General features: G+C 38.2%; 1 pseudogene; it reads left to right on the top strand.

Moving 5' to 3' along the window:
- The first annotated feature begins 1384 nt into the window (after window positions 1-1384).
- LOC109070623 lies at window positions 1385-8511 on the top strand (annotated as a pseudogene).
- The last annotated feature ends 587 nt before the right edge of the window (window positions 8512-9098 follow it).

The raw sequence follows: 9098 nt of genomic DNA, 5'->3' as shown, positions 1-9098 counted from the left end.
GAAATAAAACAGACTTAAATACAATAAAAAAAAATTGCTGAATCAATTATTGCTCTGGCAGACCCACCTGTTGCCAAAAACCGCATGGTCACAGCTAGGCGCTCTCTTGGGGATATTGCCCGTCTCATTTGTGTGTGCTGCTTGGTTATTAGAGGCCCGACCATCCCCAGCAGAATATTGAACTCCTCTGCTGTCATCCGCAGCAGCTTCCTGAACCCAGTCTGATCATCCATCTATTTGTATGGCGAGCACAATAATATAGTTTAATATCGTTTCTAGCTTTTTAATCAGAAAAAAATCAAACAGAATGAATTAGCGTACACATAACATTACAATTCCAATTGACCATATGGGAGGCCGTTGGAGACAAAACCCATTGAAACACTTGCAATACACATTGAAACTCTTGCACATACATGTGAAACACTTGCGGATACATGTGAATCACTTGCGCATACATGTGAAACACTATATATTTGTGCATATATATGAAAGACATGCGGTTACATAGAAACTCTTTACATATACCCTGTAATTGCCCATGTACTATTGTACCTGCACAAAGACTGCACTGTCAAACATTCTCGCGTGTGAGAGAGCATAAACATTTTCAGTGTGTCCAGAAGTCGTTTCATTGCAACCGTAAGTTTATTTGGAAACAGAAGCACGGTGCAGTTTATGCAAAGAGTTTTCTATGTAACTGCATGTCCTTTCATTTATATCTAGTGTTTATAGTCAGATTATAGTGTTTCACATGTATGCGCAAGTGATTCACACATGTATCCGCAAGTGTTTCAATGTGTATCGCAAGTGTTTCAATGGGTTTCATCTCAAACGGCCTCCCATATGACCATCCGCAACAGCAGCACATTGAAAAGTTATCTATTTACCCCTCCACCTCTCATTGCAGAAACCACATGGTGGTATAACACAGCTGGAACAGACTGCTGCATGAAAGCTACTTTTGGTAGGTAAAACTTTGTAAGCTGATGTTTTTTATAACAGATAAGATATTTAAAGCAGATTTCAATGCCATAAATAATACAAACTGCATTCTGGACTTGATTATGCAATTTCTACAATACTATTCTTACATTATTATGATTATTATGATTACGATTATTATTATTATTATTATTATTATTATTATTATTATTTAAAGCAGATTTCAATGACATAAATAATACAAACTGCATTCTGGACTTTGATTATGCAATTTCTACAATACTATTCTTACATTATTATGATTATTATGATTATTATTATTATTATTATTATTATTATTATTATTATTTAAACTTTGCATGTATATTGCCTCATAAATGTTTTTCCATCTTAGAAATAATGAAATATTAGCATTTGAACCCTCTGCATTTTCTCTTTAGACATCATGGAGACAAATCATTGTGTTTTCCACATGTTTTTCTGCATTTCTCTGATCTTGACACACTGGCACAAGGGTTCAGCTTGCCATACAGGCTCTCAGGCAGAATGTGAGAAAGCTCCCATTTGTGCCTGGTTTACAACCTGGTGGGTGAAGGCTTTGATGTTGTCACGATGCGCCGTAAAGGTGCCTTTTTGATCAATGTCAAGTCACACATGGATAATGGCACTTGTACTGTCTGCAAGAACCGCTTTCAGGGAGGGCAGATGCAGAAACTTCCCTCGGTAGTGAGGGACTGGCGTCCCTTCAGCCGCTGCAGCAAACAGCTATCTAGTGCTCTTCATCATTCTGTCGACTCCCTAATGAAGAGTTCAACATCACTCATCAATAACAACTGGGAAATGGACCTTAGCCTGGATGACATAGGGAAGGTAATTTTTGGAGGGAGCCGTTCAGATATTGCAAAATTTGCCCAATCTCAGAATGCAATGGATAAGGCACCATTTGCCCTCCATGAGCTCAGCTGCACATATTACAGGTAATATGAGTTTATAACACATTTTGCATTGTATTTGTAATGACTTTTTAACTTCTCCACAGAATGATGACAGTCTGACCCTTTCTCAGTATCTCTGAACATATGTACAATATTGTTGATCTGATAACTGAGAGAGCACATAGGCCTACAATTAATGATTTTTATCCTGTTACATACTTTGCATTTATTTAGCGGTCTCATATCTCATCTATGGTGGGCTAATTGAAATCTGAGAATTCCTAAATAAAATATAAATTAATCCGTTAAGGATACCTTCTGTTAAGGTTTAAGATGTCAAAGTGACTTATTTCAAATGATATATCATATAATAATAAATATAATAATAAAACAGTTTTAAAAATATTTAAAATATTAAAAAAAAAAAAAAAAAAAGCACTGGTGACAAACTGTAATATTTAATATTTTAGAACTGGTGGTGAAACTATATATTTAGTGTTTTAGAACTGGCAGGGTGGATTTTGCTGGAAATTGCATGCATACATCATTCATCGGCGAGTATCACGTCATATTTACAGACAGGACATAAGTTAAACGTTTGTGTCACAAACAGTAACTAAATTTGGACCATGGATCATTAAAAAGGCAGGGCTCTGGGGAATCATAAAAAAATATTATTCATTTGTCCGCCTACTCTAATAAGATGGTGTGTACACCTCTAATCATTCATCTACACAGACAAGCAGACAGAGCCAAAGCACAACAAAAACAAAGTTATTCCGCAAGATGCATGCAGTTTCTTTTTTTACCTGCTAGGGAGCGCAAGGCTACATTAAGTGTAGACAAAAATAGCCTATCAGAGCAGGTGTCAACTACAAGCATTGTTGTTAACAATTTTTAAAAGAATCAATTCCTTTGGAACTTTCTTCTAAAATGCAGTGAAATTTATACATGTTGAATCCAAAGAGATACACAAAACAGATGCTCAATTGCAGTTGAGCTTAGGCAACTCTTTTTTTTAAGATAAATGGACTTGAGAATACCAGCTTGATATTATAAAAAAGTAATACATTTCAAGTAAATTCTTGTTGGCTGTTCAGAGACAGTAACATATTTGAAGGCTCATAAGATCCTAATGTAGTTTAAAGGAAGCAGCAGTGCAAGTAGCTGGTTAATTTAATATCAGTGCATTTTTTCCTTTTGAGATTTGGGTTTGCGAATTGTAAGGAAGATACATTATCTCAAAGATGCTTAGATTAGCATCTATTCCTCATCTGACCAAACAATTTAGTCCTAAATCACTTGAAAAGTCAGCCAAATCATGGTTTTGACTGAAAAACAAACCCAGAGCATGTTTAATATGTACTTTATTATCACCTCATTGACCAAATTACTGTCAAAAACACTGAAAAAGAAAACTTCATGCAAAGTACAGTTTTATTTAGAAACCACAGCCAGAATCTGCTGACAGATGACGTTGTTGTTCATTTGCACTTACAGAGTTACAGACCACCCAGAGCTCAGCACTGAATTCTCAAAACACCTCCAGCGACTTCCGACACAATATGATGAGGAAACAAAACCCCTTTACTGAAGAACTATAGATACTTACGGCACTCACTACATACGTCAAGTCCATCTGGGAGGGCGAGTGAGGCGAGTCACGGCTTTTCGAACTTGTCTTGCAACCCTGAAGGGCTTCTCAGAGACTGATATCAAGAACTGCCTGAACATTGAATTAAAGATGACTTTGGGATTCTTTCCAGCTAATGCCTCACTTTCCAACAAATGCTCTCAAATTCTTAAAGATAACATGAGCACGGGATTCTACCAGGGCTTCATGACACACAAGATAGAAGTGATGGGAGGTGAAAAATACTTTCCAGACCTAGTTTTAAACCAAAGCCCAGCTGAAGTATACTCAAATTCAGGGCCGTGCACAGACCGTTTGAGGGGCATGTGCTGAAACTGAAAAAGGGCACCCCCCTCCCTTTTTTTTAATATCAAGATTATTCAGTAAGCCTGCATAAAAGGAAGAAATGGTCACATCTTCATGACAAATTCAACAACACAAAATAATAGTCTCAAAAGCTTTAGATTTATTCACGATTAATAACAACCATAATAATAATATTAGATAATATAGATAAACAGGGTTTTAAGGGCTTCTTTAAACCTAATTACAACAGCAACCTTCTGTGAGCCATGTGCTTGAAGATGTTTATGACTTCACTGTGATCCACTGGGATGTCCCTCTCTATGACTATGAGGAGAGGATCTGAGAGTCTCTCCTCTGAGCAGAGGCTTCGGAGTTTGTTCTTAATTAACCTCATTTTTGAAAAGGATCTCTCCACAGTTGCAGTTGATACAGGTAGTTGATACATGTTAACCAAATAATACAAATTAGCTTATAAAACCAAACAGAAACCAAAATCTTTTTTTATTGAACTTTATGCACTTTTTTTATGAACTTTGCAAAGAAAAAAATTATATATATTCTCTTTTTTAGCTATTCTGTTTGGTTTTTTTATAAGCTAATTTGTATTATTTGGTTAACATGATTATGAATGACATTGAGAAGAGGGGAAGGTGAGCAATGAGTCAAGTATTTTTGACAAAATTTTTTGAAATATAATTTAAGTAATTATGTCCAACTCAGTTCCAGATTATAAGAAACTATAGCCATACCGTTACTATAACATATCCAACATGCCTACCTGGCAAAAATTTGATACTGTGGTGGACCAGGGATGTTGGTCTCTTGAAGGTTTCTTATTCACTACACTTTCCCTAAAATAAGCCAGCAATGAAAAAATAAATAAAAATAGTGTGAAAAGTACAGTTGCAGTGAAAAGCATTTCTGAAGGATTACGTGAAGAGTACTGAACTGGAGTAATGATGCTGAAAATTCAGCTTTGATCACAAAAATAAATTACATTTTAAAATATATTCAAATAGAAAACAGTTATTTAAAATTGTAAAAATATTACACAATATTACTGTTTTTGCTGTATTTTGGATCAAATAAATGAAGCCTTGGAATGAATCATGAATTACATTCTGCATGATAAAATATAAAGATTTCACAGTGATCTTCTGTAAAAAATTTTTTAGTTACTACTACATTACTGTAGTAAAACCATGTTTTACTACATTTTATACATGTGAGGACGAGCGGAGAGTATACCATAACTTGATTAGCCTAAATGTTAATAAATTAAGTGTATCAGCAATCATAAATCAAAGAAGAAATTTCTTATACTGTATATGTTATCTAGGTGACGAGGATCACTCGTCGCTTTGTGTAAGTTCCAGTACGAAACAGTGCGGGGGCGCACCTGTTATGATTTTCCGATGGTAAAAACAAATTATATGTTGTGTGTATTACTTATCAATATATAGTTTTTGACCAGCGAATGTGTGCAAATGTGAATTTTGTTTTTTTGTCCGTCATTAAAACGGCGACGGCGCCTACATTTTCATCTACAGGTTACAAACTAGTTTTTGTAGCTATAATAGACGGAGCGCTCAGACAGGCTATTTATAAAATGCATTTGGCCAAAATCGCATTTTATAAAAGATGAAATGCTACTGTATGCACAGGCTATTTAAGTGTTGGATATGTATTGGCTATGACTAGATGGCAAATGCTAGCCCTCTCTCTCAGGCGATGTCCCACATGTCTCAGTCAGTGAGTCAGTCAGACATCAAATAAATAAAATATGAGCCCTTTATAGACATAGTGTTTAGTAGTACTTATTCAAACAACAAGATATTTATTTACCCTTCGCAAAACTTTGTTCAGCTCAGCTGTTGTCTACTGTGTGGCTGCTGTGGAACTTCAGTTGATTCAATGAATATAGAGGGGGCGGAGTTATCAGCTTACTGACAGCTTGAGGATCGAATAAGATTTACACAAGCTCGTTTTAAGAACTTTCATTTGCTAAATATTTGTAAAACAGACAGACAGACGTAAAGGGTGACCAAGCATTGATTAAAAAAAAAAAAAAAACACCACCAAAAAAAGGGCACTTCGGAGTGTAAGGGCAAAAAGGGCATGTGCTCTGCACAGATTGAGCCCTACCTGTGCACGTGCCTGCTCAAATTAGATGATGAGCTTGCATGACAATCCTGAAGTCATATCATATGCAATTTTCCCTCTCCATCTGGTGGCTGATCCTGAGGTTAGTGCCAATCTAAAAAGAGCAGTAACTGCTTATATTGAAGAGAACATGCTTTCTGTAAATCACAAAGAGAATCAAGGATGTTTACAAACACCATATCTGGACCACAATTGCTGTCCTATGCGAGCCAGCCGTGGCACGTTAGTAGTTTTTGTGCAGAGAGCCACAGGCCTGAAAGCAGATCTCTTCACACGTACTGACGGTTACGTGAAGGTTTGGTACAACCTCATGTATGAGGAGACTGAGGTGGTTATGGACAATAATGATGTTAATTTACATTTACATTTACATTTAATCATTTAGCAGATGCTTTTATCCAAAGCGACTTACAAATGAGAACAATAGAAGCAATCAGATCAACAAGAGAACAACAACGGTATACAAGTGCCATGACAAGTCTCAGTTAGTCTAGTACAGAACACGTAGCCAGGGTTGGTGGTTTTTTTTTATTTTTTTTGTTTTTTTTTAAGAATATGATAGGCAAGAAAAGAAAAGGTAAGTACTAGTATTAGTTGGTTTAGTGCTGGCGAAAAAGATGAGTCTTTAGATGTTTTTTGAAAATGAGTAAAGACTCAGCTGTTCGAATTGAGATCGGGAGGTCATTCCACCAGCTGGGCGCAGTCCAGAAAAAGGTCCGTGAGAGTGATTTTGAACCTCTTTGGGATGGCACCATAAGGCGTCGTTTACTTGCAGAGCGCAAACTTCTGGAGGGCGCATAAGATTGAACTAATGAGCTTAGGTATGTTGGTGCTGTGCCAGTGGTCGTCTTGTAGGCAAGCATCAGTACCTTGAATTTGATGCGAGCGGCTACTGGTAGCCAGTGTAACCTGATGAGGAGAGGAGTAACGTGAGCTGTTTTTGACTCATTTAAGACAACCCTCGCTGCTGCATTCTGGATCAGTTGCAGAGGCTTGATAGTACATGGAGGAAGGCCCGCCAGGAGAGCATTACAGTAGTCCAGTTTGGAGAGAACAAGAGCTTGGACAAGAAGTTGGGTGGCTTGCTCTGACAGGAAGGGTCTAATCTTCCTAATGTTGTATAAGGCAAATCTGCAGGACCGGGTCATTGTAGCAATATGGTCTGTGAAGCTTAACTGATGATCCATCACAACTCCTAAGTTTCTGGCTGTCCTGGAAGGAGTTATGGTCGACGAACCCAGCTGTATAGAGTTGTGATAAATTAAGGGTTAGCTGGAACCACCAGCAGTTCTGTCTTAGTAAGGTTGAGCTGAAGGTGATGGTCATTCATCCAGCTATAAATGTCACTCAGACAGGCTGAAATGCGTGCAACTACCGCTGGGTCATCTGGTTGGAATGAGAAGTAGAGTTGAGTGTCATCAGCATAGCAGTGATAGGAAAAGCTATACTTCTGAATGACAGATCCTAATGACGTCATGTAGATGGAGAAGAGAAATGGTCCAAGTACTGAGCCTTGAGGAACCCCAGTAGCAAGTTGTTGTGGCTTAGAAACTTCACCCCTCCAAGACACCCTGAAGGATCTATCAGAAAGGTAGGACTTAAACCACTGGAGTGCGGTTCCAGAGATGACCATCTTTCTGAGGGTGGACAGGAGAATCTGGTGATTAACGGTGTCAAAAACAGGAGACAGGTCCAGCAAAATGAGTACTGAGGATTTTGAAGCTGCTCTTGCCAGTCGCAGGGCTTCAGTAACTGTGAGCAGGACAGTCTCAGTTGCGTTGCATCAGTTGAGTGGGCCGCTTTTGAAGCCAGATTGGTTGCTGTCGCGGAGGTTGTTCCAGGAGGTTGTTTACTCGAAGTGTGTCTGTACAAGAAACATAGAGAGCTGGTTGAACACAGCTCGTTCAAGTGTCTTTGCAAATGTGCATAGAAGAGGAGGAGTGTGGAGGCGGATTAATTTTGAAGAGTGTCCCGAGCGTCACAACAGTTGTTAATTTTGTTGTGTGTAGTATGATGTTGGTAGCAGTGAAGACATTTGCAGAGAAGGAAGAGAGGAGAGACTGATACACACTGGTAGAGTTTCTTGATTTATGCCATTTCCTCTCTGCAGCCCTGAGTTTAGAGCGATGTTCACGGAGAACATCGGACAGCTGGATTGAAGTCAGCTGGTCACGCCTCCCTATTTAGCAGACCGAAAATGTTAATAATAACAATGTTCCCGAATGCAGATGTTAATAATAATAATGTTCCCGAATGCAGATGTTAATAATAATAATGTTCCCGAATGGAACATCAGCTATGATTTTGGATCAATTGAGTTTGGTCATGAACTCATGAACTCATATTTGAGGTTTGGGACAGTGATGTCATTTATAATGACATGGTGGGAGATGTGTGGTCAGCCCTGAACGTGGAACTCATTCACACAGCTGTAAATTAAAGAGAGGCATCCTGTATTTCACCTACAATGCATCTTGTGATGCTAATCTAACTGGACCCAGGTGTAGCAGATATTCACCAAAACCATAAGCAGGGCCGCATTAACCATTGGGCTAGGCGGGGCTGAAGCCCCGGGGCCTGGACAAGGAGGGGGCCCATGAATGACTGTGGAGTAGATTGACTGGCCATTTGTAGCACCGATGCCAAAAGCCATTTAGCGCTAGTATTTAGTGAAGCTTTTCTGTAACATTCTATGCACCATTATCGATAAAAGCACCATGTTTGAATTTGATCTACAATTAAATGCATTTATTCTATATTTTACTTTGAACGACCAAGCACATATCTGTATGTGATTCCTATGCCTACCATGTCTGTTTGATTTGCTCACCAATCAATGCCTTTATTCACTTTTACTCTGGAACGCGTAATCTATCATGTGAATGGTCATGTTCTGCAAAGAACCGCTCTTCACTTCGATAAGTAAAAAAAAAAAAAAAAAAAAAAAAAAATCTATTTAAAAAAAAAATGTGTGAGAGAGGCTATTCTAAAAAACCTGGGAAAGACTGGGAGAGAGGGGAAAACATGAGTTAGTCAGTAAAATCCCCAGCTATCAGGTTATTTTACTAAAGCTAATGATGCAGTGCAACACCAAGTTTACCGCGCACATGCAGCAG

The sequence above is a fragment of the Cyprinus carpio genome, chromosome A22 (assembly GCF_018340385.1).
Source record: "Cyprinus carpio isolate SPL01 chromosome A22, ASM1834038v1, whole genome shotgun sequence".
NCBI lineage: Eukaryota > Metazoa > Chordata > Actinopteri > Cypriniformes > Cyprinidae > Cyprinus > Cyprinus carpio.
The sequence above is the reverse complement of the archived record's forward strand: the minus strand, read 5'-3'. Positions and strand labels throughout refer to the sequence as shown.